We start from the raw sequence: 12,253 nt of genomic DNA on the forward strand, positions 1-12,253 counted from the left end.
ATGTAAATATTATGTTAAGATAATAACATAATACTCTTTGGGTTCAGCAATCTTTGACATTTATTTTCCCCAATTTATCTTCTAATGGACAAATAGATGGAAGTTATAAAGACTCTGTTTTTTAAAAGTATATAAAGTAGCACCGTCACTCAGGGACAGGACATTTTTTCTTTACAGAAATTAAGGTATGTTTACATCCAATATAATTTTCACTTTTAATGTAAAATTTTGTAAGGCCTTAGAAATGGGTACAGTTATTTAACCACCACAAGAATCAAAATACACAACAATTTAATCACTCCCCGCAAATTTCCTCATGTCTTTTTGTTATGAACCCACCATTTATCCCTCACCCCTGGCAACCTATGATTTGTTAACTGCCTCTATAGTTTTGCCTTTGTAGGTGTCAAGGAAATGAAATGAGGCAGAACATAACCTTTCCAGTTCGGCTTCTTATATTTAACATGATGCATTTGGGACTTATCTGTGCGTTTATATTTATCAGTGGGTCACTTAGGATGATGTTGAAGAGGAGAGGGAAGAGAAGACATGTTTGACTTTTTCCCAGTCTTAGGGGAAAAGCGTTCAGTCTTTCACCTTTATGTATGATGTTAATTGTAGGTTTTTTATAGGGGCTGTATGTCAGATCGAGGGATTTTCCTTCTAGTCTTAGCTTCCTAATGTCTTTTTTTTCATGAATGGATGTTGATTATTTTCAAACATTATTTCAATGATTAGTTGTGGGTTTTTCCGTTATATCATCTTTTGATACGGTAAATTTAATTGTATAGCCTTCAATGTTGAACCAGCCTTGGTTACTGGAAGAAATTCCACTTAGTTATGATGGGTTGTGCATTTTGTATATTGTCGGTAATATTTGCTGCTATTTTATTGAGTTTTTGCATCTATATTCATAAGGTACATTGGTCTGTAGCTTTATTTTTTTCCTCTTGTGATGTCTTTTCTCTAATCTCAGCAACTGCTGTCCTTAAGGAATTACTTGAGAAATATCCCCTCCTCTCTGTTTTGTGCAGTAGTTAGTATAGAATTTGTATTATTCCTTGCAACTTAGTGGAATTTTCCAGTGAAATCATCTGTACCTTTCCAATTTTGTTGGAAAGTTTTTAATTAGAATCCAGTTTGTTTTTTAAAGTCACAGACTTCAGTGGAGATGTAAAGGTCACATTATGGAAACAATTAGGTAGTGAGTGTAAGGATGGAGGTGGAGATTGATAGCGTTTGGGTTACACGGTTCTAGGCAGTGAAATAAAGACAGGGTTATTAAAATTGGCGTAATGGGTCAAGTTTGTCACTAAGTATATTTATAGATCTACAGCATCATTGCATACTGTAGCAGAGATATTTTTTCTTTCAAAAGGTCATGCCATGATACTTATGCAGACCGTCTCAGGAATTCATGACTGCAAACTAGAAGATCCAGATATGGTTAGGAAAAAAGAAATGAGAATGAGTGATATAGACAGAGTCTTGTGGAAAGCTATAGGTGCTATTTGACCACTGTGGAGGAAAAGGAAACACTTTTGCCATGGTTAAACTAGTCATGGCATCGTTGTTGCTTTTAAAAACAAATTACATGTTTTGATAAAAATCTTATTTATATTGCTAAGGTATAGACAGAACAATGATGTGGATTCCACATTTGTGTAGCTAATATTATATATTTTAACAATCCTATTACATTTCCAACAGTTACTCAAGTATAACCATCACCAGTGGTAAGACACACCCTATCCACCTGGTGGTACTTATGAGTCCCAAACATTCTTTCCTTCATCAGAGAACCCTTTTTTCTACTCCTCTACCAAGTCCTGGTTCCCAGAAAAATTTACAATCCTAATTCTTTTTATTCTTTTGTATGTTTCTTCAACCTCATTCATATATGAAATTCAGCCACCTTTCAAAGTCTTAACAAAATGTTATGTCGACAATTACAAAATTAATTTTAAAAGCCAGGATATGGCTGGGTGCGGTGACTCACACCTGTAATCCCAGCAGTTAGGGAGGCCGAGACGGGTGGATCACGAGGTCAGGAGATCAAGACCATCCTGGCTAACATGATGAAATCCCGTCTCTACTGAAAAATAGAAACAATTAGCCTGGCGTGGTGGCGGGCGCCTGTAGTCCCAGCTAGTTGGGAGACTGAGGCAGGAGAATGGCGTGAACCTGGGAGGCGGAGCTTGCAGTGAGCCGAGATCGCGCCACTGCACTCCAGCCTCGGGGACAGAGCCTGACTCCGTCTCAAAAAAAAAAAAAAAAAAAAAAAAAAAAAAAAAAGCCAGGATATTTGTACTTCTGTCTCAGACTTTTATTTCTCCTACCCCCAATAACACTTTCCAAATAAATTGTTCACTTAATATTTAAGCTGCACATTTGACAGCTCTCATTTAAATAAAACTGTCTCTACATATTTTTATTCTGGGGTGAGCACAACTAAATTGTAATTGTGCCATTTTTGAGATTCTCAGGGTGCTATGTATTTATGCAAGAGCAAATGGATGTGAAATGCATTCATTATTTCAAACTTCTATGCCAAAACAGCAGTGACAGCTGCATTTTTTTGCTAGTAATGTTCAGCTTGATCAAACTGTCCTGTTTTATTAAATCAATGTTGCAGCATACAAGACTAACGGAAGAATGGCAATTAGATGTAGCTTTTTACCCTGACACTACTTTGCTAGGAAACTAATGCTCTAATTTGTGTTTCAGAAACTTGCTATTATTTTTAAGTCATTTTGGCTAAAGTTTGAGTATTCTTGAAACAAATGAATCCTAACACTCTTATTAAGCACAGAAAGCAATGAAATACAAGTTTATTACACTGAATTGGAGCTGCTGGATATTGCGTTTAATTCTTCATTACTTGTATATTCTTTTTGGTGCTGTTGGAATCATGCAATATTGCTTCTAGTTGATATTAACCATTAAGTAATGAAAACATCTTCAATCACTTAACAGGGTATCTTAATACTCACTGTTCATGCCATAAATTTGCTTTTGTAAATATGAACTACTGATTTTATTAACTTCTTTACTAATTGCTTTTAAGACACTCATGCCAAGTATTTTTTGAAATTCCAAATGAGATGAATTGGAGTTTTGTTGTGTAGCTTACTACATTTAAATACCAAACAGCCAGTTGTTTTTAATTTTTTCTATAATTTTCTGAATGGCCATTACCAACGTAAATACATTGCATCATGTCCAAAATGATCTATATATCTGTGTATTGGCCGAAGTACAAAGCATGAGCAACAGTGAAATTGTCTTTACTAAAATGTATAAAACATGTTATGATTCTGAACTGCTGTGAAAAGGGAAGTCAGATTCAGTTTAGTGAATCATTTGGAAAAATGTGCTTAATAGCCAATTCTAACTTTAGTAAAATAACTTTAGTATTTTAAATTTTGTATTTTAGTGTAAGTTTGTTTATTTTTGCTCATTTCTTCGTCATCTTTGTCTTCAACTTTGATCTCCTCTCCCCTTTCTCTTTGGCTAAATTATATGGAAGAAATTATAAATGTTGCCAAGTCATAGATGGAGTTCAGTGGTTGAACTGAGGAAGAATACAAATAATTCTGGCAACACTGTCTTATTTATAAGAAAATAAAATTAAACAAAATGAAACTTGTTAACAGAAGCAATGAATTTTGAATAGAAGGATGATTGGAGCAAACACATTGATTCCTGTTTCTGCTGTTGTTTTCTTTACATTAAAAATTACTTCCCTCATATCCTATGCACTCTATTATTACAGTATTATCTGTTGACAGTTATATAGCTCTTCAAGACCTTGAACCCCTATATCATCTGATATTTTTGTATCTTGGCACATTGCTCTCACGTTTTATAATATTCCTTGTTTGGAATGCAGTATATAAGATGAGGCACAAGGTACAGAGTCATAATATTGTTATTATTTTAGAGAGAGCACTGTAGTCAACTCTCTCTCTAAAACTGAACCTCGTTTGGGAGATAAGATCTAATAATTATAATACTTGCCTAGGAAATAAGGGTAAATATTTGAAGTACTCAGGTAAAACAAGGAGTAAGACATCTTCAAAATCTGTAAAACTTTACTTCAATGTTATCATTCATTCGCAGATATTAAAAGAGATGAAGCCTGTTTTACACATAGGCACTTTGTCATTTTCCCAATATATTATGATTATTTTATAGCACAGGAGATAGTAGCAATGAGTAGGATTAGGGGTCCATACTGTCATTGTTAATATATTCAAGATTTTTCATTTATTGATCTCCTTAACGGTTATTACAGACCAATCTCATCCCATATTTAAATTTATAGTTAGCAATGTGTCCTGCAAAATATTAAACCATTTGCCTTGTTAATTGTAAAATATGAATACCTTACTATCACCATTGAAACCATAGTTCTTTCACTGAATCTCTTCTAGAATCTGGCTCATTTAATTTTTGTTCCAAATTAAGTATTCATTAGACTAAAATTATATAAAATAACACATATCAGACTGTTAGGTAAGCATGAGAAATATGCCGGGTTGGTAGTTGTGAATGGACAGTGTAAAGGAGATTGGACTGACAGTATCAGTTGGATTATGTTTGGGCAGATGCTTGGGTTGATCCTGACGATCACAATAATGGTGTTTCTAGTGGATTTCAGTTGTCTTTTCCTGTTCATCATCTCCCCCCTACACACACACACACGCACCTCACACACACAATCTTTAGGTTTAAAATATATTTTATTTTTGTGGAAATTATATTCCATATTTGAAGGTAAGTCTGCTTGTCTCGGTACTCCCTCCAGTCTCTTTCTTACAAAAAAAGACAAGAAACCTACTCAAGCTGTGTCAATCAATGCAATCAATGCTATCTTGAGCATCATACTTTATTCAAATGTGGGCATTTAGGTCAAGCCAACCCCCTGGGTCTTTTGCTTTTTTTTTTTTTGAGATGGAGTCTCGCTCTTTCACCCAGGCTGGAGTGCAATGGCATGATCTCAGCTCACTGCAGCCTCCCCCTTGCAGGTTCATGCAATTTTCCTGCCTCAGCCTCCTGAATAGCTGGGATTACAGGTGCCCACCACCACGCCAAGGTAATTTTTGTGTTTTCAGTAGGGACAGGGTTTTGCCATGTTGGCCAGGCTGGCCTTGAACTCCTGACCTTAGTTGATTCATCTGCCTCTGCCTCCAAAAGTGCTAGGATTACAGGCGTGAGCCACCGTGCCTGGCCAGGCTTTGCTTTTTAATCCAGCAAGAAATAGTTGTTTTTTAACAGTTGGGGGAAGGAATCCTGAATATTAGCCCTTCCTACAGTGTTATGCATGGATATCGTCGTTGACAAGTCAATCAGTATCTCTGTGACTTAGTGCCCCATTTAGATAATTGAGAACTGGTTTAAATCAATGGTTTCTATGATTATTCTCCCTTAAAAAATGGTTATACCTTTTAACAACAACAAAAACTGGTATGTGGATTGCAGCTATTCCAGTTTCCTTTAAAATCTGGTATTTCAGATGTCACATTTCATTAGTGTGAATATGTATCACTGGAGATGAATGTTAGATAAATTTTTAACTTTATTTTATTATACACCACAATTAGCTGATTTTATTAAATATATGAGGGAAAATAGTATAGTAGATAGAATTTAATCTTGAGATTATTTTTCATTTTTGTATCTATAATTAAAATGACAATAAAAGCTCATTCACTAAATATAATGCATTTTAGTTCAATATTTTATATTTTACCAATAAATGTACTCATTTCTGTTCACGTATTGTTATTAAAAATAAGAAAGAATGAGAATTAACTCTTAAGATTTATGATTGTTGCCATGTTTTCGATAGAAACTATGCTTCTATCCTTTGGTCAAAAACGCTTCAACTATTTAAGTTTCTAGCCTGACTGCTAATACTGAACTCAGACACACGCCTTTGAGCATGTGCTTGGGTGCACACACACATATACTCTCACACACACACACACACACACACACACACATTCTCTCTCTCTCTCTCTCATACAGTCTACCCTAATACATCTTGCCATCGTTTGCTTATGAGAAGCTTCCAGTCACTCCAGATAATGAGGATTTCCAGCAATAAGTGGTTTCTAAAGGAAAACATAAGCCTTTGTTTTCTAACCAACCTGATATTGGTAGTGAATTGTAATTACCTGTGAAAACTAGATTTGACTCTCTGATAAAATATAGGGGAGCTTTTCTATTATATGAAGATCTTGCATAATAGGAGAGATTTTTGGAAAATTGCGCATTAAGGTAAAATTCTTCAGCAACAAAGCAATATACAGGTGGTGTGACAGTAATTATTAAAAAAATTTCAGTTAAGCTAAATTGCTTAGCAGTGAATCAATACATTTGTATTTGCCAAAGGATGAACATGCTTCTTGGTGTTATAAAACTGCAACATTATAATTTTATCAAAGAAAAGTGAAGATACACTTTATAATTAAAATGTTACTATAATTTGCATTTCAAGTTAGTATTTGTCAGATTAAAATTTAATAAAATGTTAGGTATCTGTTAAGGTTTAAAATACATACTACCTCTAGTTAAGTTTTATTTTAGTTCCTTGTTGATGCATGCAACTTATTAATTTTATATTTTAAAATATTATGTAACAATAAAAAATCAATATATGCAAAATGAATGATGTAAGATCCTTTTTCATTTAGATTTTTTTCTCTTGAAATTTTCTTGAAATTATTTGATTACCTCTTCGTGTAAATACTTGAAGCCTGTAGGCATGCATTTTGATTTCTCCAAGTACTTTTTTACTGATCACTTTGAGGTCAAAATATTGAACCAAGTATAAGATAAAAATGTACATGAGTTTAAAAAAAAAAAAAGGGGAAACAAGAAAAAAGGAGGAGGGAAGAAGACATGAAGATGACATTTAAGAACACTTTTCTCCTTTGCCATCCTCTTGAAAAATTAACAAGAATTGCCTTACGTACTAGATGTGTTTTCAAATCTCCTCTTTGTGCCAAATTTCCAAGTGGAAGAAAGTAACATTCTTGAAAATTTTAATAGGATATTGTGTTGTAAAAAAATTGTTTAAAAGTCAAACTAGTTGAATGAATCCTGAATTGTAATAAATAACTCATCTGATTCATATAGGAACTTTAAAATTAAAAAATATAGAGTACATGTAATTTGTATAGACAGCTTTGTTAAACAATAAACAAGTAGGTAGTTGTTTTATTTATTTATATTGGGAACAAAATCATGATTAATGTCATTTAACCAGCAAGCATATTAATTTATCCCACATCTTTCATCTAAAAAAATTCAGGTAGGTTGTTTTTTTTAAGAATCTATTTTTATTTTATTTTAAAATTAGGCTGTTGCCTTTGCCTATATTATCGTACAACATGCTACCTCCTACTTTGTAGACCACTTCATGACTAGAGCTCTCCATATATTTTTTTTTTTGAAGAAACAGTTGCTTGCTATGAGCTTTGCAGGCATCACCATTCAGCTCACTCAGTGTTGTCTTCTGTTCATAGCCTCAGACTGATTAGAGGCTCTGCTCAGTTAATCAGATGACACGGGGGACAATTTTTTTAATTATTGATGGTGAATCGTCTATGAGTTATATCAGCTATTCATATGTATCAGCTCTTGGCTAATGTTAAGATGATGACAGCTTTCCATTTAAGTGTTTAACCTATCTCCACTATAATATTTAAAACATATGAGATGAGACAAACATTTTTATATCAGAATGATTTATCCAGAGTGCTTAATTGTGTAGTGTATTGAGTTCCATGATTTCTTCCTAGGCTTCTTTTAGACCATAGGATTAAATGAGGCATTGTGTAAATATTTATAGCCAAGAAAACTTTTCCATATGTTTGTGGGAGATAACCTTTCTAATGCATGTGAAAGGAATTATAAACATTTTCTCCTGTTTCTAAGGTGAACATGATAATAAATTCAGCAGCCTGTATGCTTCAGTGTTTTCTGGTGTTCACTAGATAACCTCCTTTTCACTGTTGCTTGGTCATCATCTGTCTTTATTTTCCTTTGTTTCTGGGCCACCTGAGAGTGTCATTACCATAAAGCCAGTGGCATACTGAATAAATGAGGGATTCCAGCATGAACTAACAAACATAAAGCTATTTTTATTATTATTTCTTTCTGCTACAGCTCAAAAGAAACAAAAATAGAATAGACTTGAAAAAGTAAACAGCTTTCTAAAAAGACACAACAGGAAATGAATTAGAGAAAACTATGAAGAAGTAACTTGAGAGTCAAAAGATATATGGTTCCTAATCTATCCACTCTCACATTTTAGTTGAGTAACTATTTTATGCCAGTATATTTGAGAGGGAAAAAATAAGTTGTGTAACACTAACTTCATAGAATAACAATACATGCATACATGTACACATAGTCTATGAAAAATAAGTTTGGTAAATGTTACAATTGGAGGATGTTTCAGCATTTTCAAGCATGCAAATAGGTCTTCTGAATTTCTCAGATTTATCATCATGCATTTTTAAACTCTTTAGGCCACAGATTCATTTCCACCAATATTCACTGTTTTAATTTCACTATTTAGAAAATGCTGATCATTTCTTAATTTTCTGTAACTTTGTAAATTCCAACATGATTTAAGTTTCTATTTCAGAGAAGTTTGTAAGAAATTTGCAAGCATACTGAAAGCAGGGACCTTGTCTGATCACCCTGGAGTGTCTGGTGCACCCTGGAGTGCCTATAATGGCCCAGGTTGTTTTACAAAGTGTGCTGTCTCTGAGAATGTTTCGCATTCTAGGTATTGTACTGTATTCTGGGAGTTAAAAAGATCCTTTTTTAGAATTTAAAATTATACCTTATTTAATGAGAATATCAGAAACACAAACACATAATTAGAATACAAATAATTAGTGGTACAAATTAGATTTGAATAAAATCTGATTACGAAATGAGAGGACAACCAACTCTGCCTGAGGGAACAGGAGAGCATTGTACAGTAAGTGAACTGAGTCTTAACTTTCACCAGGTGAAGACCAGAAGAAGGTGTTCTGGATGAGGGTGTATGCAAAGACATAGAGACATAAACAAAACACTTTATATGCAAGAAACAATGAGGTGGTCATTAAAATGTACTAGGCAAACATTTGTCTAAAGACAAAGGGTTTTGTATATTGACATTTTATTATGGAACAATATTCTATCATATTAATCTTCTTTAATGTTATTTTGGCTGCACTAGATAATCTACATTTTCACATTTTAAAGTACTATATATTTTTTTTTTTCCTTTTGAGACGAAGTCTCACTCTGTCACTCAGGCTGAAGTGCAGTGGCGCAATCTTGGCTCATTGCAAACTCTGCCTCCCTGGTTCTAGTGATTCCCCTGCCTTAGTAGGCTATTTTTTTGTTGTTGTTGTTAGTAGAGACGGGTGTTCCACCATATTTGCTAGGCTAGTCTTAAACTCATAGTCATAAGTGATCAGCTTGCTTCGACCTCCCAAAGTGTTGGGATTACAGGCCTGAACCACCATGCCCGGCCTAAAAATACTATGCTTCTTATCTCCTCTTTCTCCATCTACAAGAATTTTGAAGTTGTATTATTTTAAACAGCAAAAGTTTGAAGATTGAGATTGTAATTTTTGAATCTTTCTATTTCTCACAGTTCTGTTTGCAGATATGAACCATAGGAGATTCTTGGTCAATAAATGAGATGTTAAAATACTATCTGAAGACCCCATGTCAGAATAGAGTAAAAGCCAAGATCAGCAAGTGGTATTATTAAGCTTCAGTAGATGGATGTGTTTATATTCACTGTATAGATAGAATGGCTGAGTGAATTAGATCTCCATATGACCATGTGAGACCAGCTGACCTCTGCATGGGCTGGGGGAGGAAACGTTTTGTTTATGTATTTTTTATATTTTATTCATATTATTAGCTCTTCAATTGGCAACTTTTTTTTAAAACTTATAAGGAAAATTATTGACATTGGCCATTGAACTTGAGACATTCTAGGCTGTCTTTGAATGACTGACTGAACTATATAGAGCCATGGGAGTCTCTTCTGTAATCCGTTTCTCTAAATGAGTCATTTCTTGTATGTATGTATGCTGACTGATTGTAGCTAGAAGTTGAGCTGTGTTGCTGTTATATGTTTTTGTTCATTATTACTTTCAGTTTTAACTTAGTATTCAAAGACCCTGTCCCTAATTCTTAGGGCACTTCATTTGAGATGCCTTTGAATTGTAGACAATCTGTATTCAAGAGTTGTGCTATACAGCTTGGGGTTTTCTTTTTTAATTATTATTTCCCATAACCGTTTCTTAGAGATACTGTGTTCCAAGCAGCAAATGACATGGATGTGCAGATATCAATCATGGAATAGCATTTATTATATGGAACTGGGCTGTCCTCTGTCCCAATTTAATATTTGCAGGTGCTCTTAACCTTGTAGGCTAGATTTTCTCTACATCAACTTTCACACATTAAATGTTAACAGCACTAGAGCTGCCTCCCCTAGCCAAATTACATCTTTCTACATGAGCTGGAAAGGCATAGCTTTTAACTTTCCCTTGGTGGCTTGCCTGCTGGCCGCTGGCAAATTTCCATTTATGCATTTCTGTGAGTCTCTTAATAATTCAGAGTGTCATTATTATATGTCATAAATACTACAAGATTTACTTAGGATGCTTTTCAGAACTGCTTAATTTTGGGAAAGACTTGCTGGTCTGATAAATTGAAAACTTGTTTCCACAATATTACAATTTTAAAGGAATCTACTGGTAAAATTGTAAAGACATGAATACCAAAATTTCTAAAATTCTCTCCTACTTATCCTTCCCTTTCCTTCTTCCTCCTCTTCCTTCTCTTCTTTTTCCTTCTGCTCTTTCCTTTTCTTTTTATAATGTGCTGTGCCCTTAGTGTGGGCTGAACTCCTCTTTTGTCTGCCTCTCTTATCTGCTTATTATTCTCATCTTACTTCCTCAACAGCCACCTTCTTATGGTCAGTTATAAGGAAATACCTTGGTTACTTACAAAATATATTGCATTGCAATTTAAGTATTTTTATGTATTATTTAATAACCAAATATGTTTGCCTGAAGACATCAGTAGTTTATCACAGTTGAGGTCAATGACTGAGTTTAGAATTTTTATATCAAAATCATATGAGGTGGTAACTGTGGGATATGCAAAAAGATTTGGCAAGGTGAATAATATGTGGATAATCTTTCCATGGCATTATTTCTTTGGCTAAAGAGAAAACAAAAACAGAAAAGTCTTTAAAAACATTTCTAAAAAATATGTATCAAAGTTAAAATCATGCTATGTAAAAGGAACATATGATGGACGGAATCCAATAGAAGACATTGACTTGGTGTAGTCTCTTTAAATTATGTATTGACGTTTCACTGAATATAATGGAATATATGTTGGCAGGTAATCTTACCATTGACAAACCTGATGGTGGTTTTAAAAATTGTCAGGTACATAAAGTTATCTTCTACTGCTAGCATCTGTCTTAGTCAGTCTGTATTTGACATGGAAAATCTTCCTTACGCTCTCTGTTTCATGTCAATTGCAAGAGGAAATGAAGAAATTTACCAACAGCATATTGTAGTTGGCTTTCAGAAATTTTCCTGAGAAAATATTAAAAATAAAATTAATGAGTAAAGGAATGGGAATATTACTCGTTTTTTTGGCTCCACTGCACAGATTTTGTATTGAGCACCAGAGAGAGACAACTATTGCACAAATATTTATGCCATGAATCTCTAGAATAGAAAATTGTTTTGAACAATATCACAAATTTTGAAAGAGTGTATACTGATGCAGACTTTTGGAGGATAATTTAGTAATTTATAGTGAAGAACAAAACACAAACATCAGTAACCAAATTATACTCATAGCCACTTACTAGTCAGACTAACATAATCAGAATAAAGAAGCAGAAGACAATAATCCAGAAAGAAGAATGTTCATCACTGCTTTATTTTTATTATTCAAACATACAAGAAGAAAATAAATGAAATGTCACAAACATGAAAATATCTAAATAAATTATATAGAATCATAAAACATTGAACATGAAGACTAGAGACTTAGATGTTGGCTAAAATGTTAGGTGTAAAAGGAAAATGAAAAGGGTTCCATAATTATTAGAAATGTATAAATACAATCAATCTGGAAAAATACACTTGAATTTTTTAAAGGGCTTCTTTGGAGTAGAGACTAAAACACATTGCTT

The 12,253-nt window shown here is 33.7% G+C and overlaps 1 protein-coding gene and 1 long non-coding RNA gene across 2 annotated transcripts in view; one reads left to right on the top strand and one right to left on the bottom strand.

Moving 5' to 3' along the window:
- DOK6 (docking protein 6) overlaps nucleotides 1-12,253 on the top strand; it is a 429,154-nt gene that overhangs the window by 99,502 nt on the left and 317,399 nt on the right. The gene's annotated exons all lie outside the window — the stretch shown is intronic.
- The window catches only part of LOC117062208, a 58,352-nt gene that overhangs the window by 3,183 nt on the left and 42,916 nt on the right, over nucleotides 1-12,253 (bottom strand). The window contains exon 2 of the long non-coding RNA XR_004428256.1: nucleotides 11,611-11,645. This is a non-coding gene — a long non-coding RNA (uncharacterized LOC117062208). The remainder of the gene's footprint in view (nucleotides 1-11,610; nucleotides 11,646-12,253) is intronic.

This window comes from Trachypithecus francoisi, unplaced genomic scaffold (assembly GCF_009764315.1).
Source record: "Trachypithecus francoisi isolate TF-2019V2 unplaced genomic scaffold, Tfra_2.0 Contig01474, whole genome shotgun sequence".
NCBI classification, from domain to species: Eukaryota; Metazoa; Chordata; class Mammalia; order Primates; family Cercopithecidae; genus Trachypithecus; species Trachypithecus francoisi.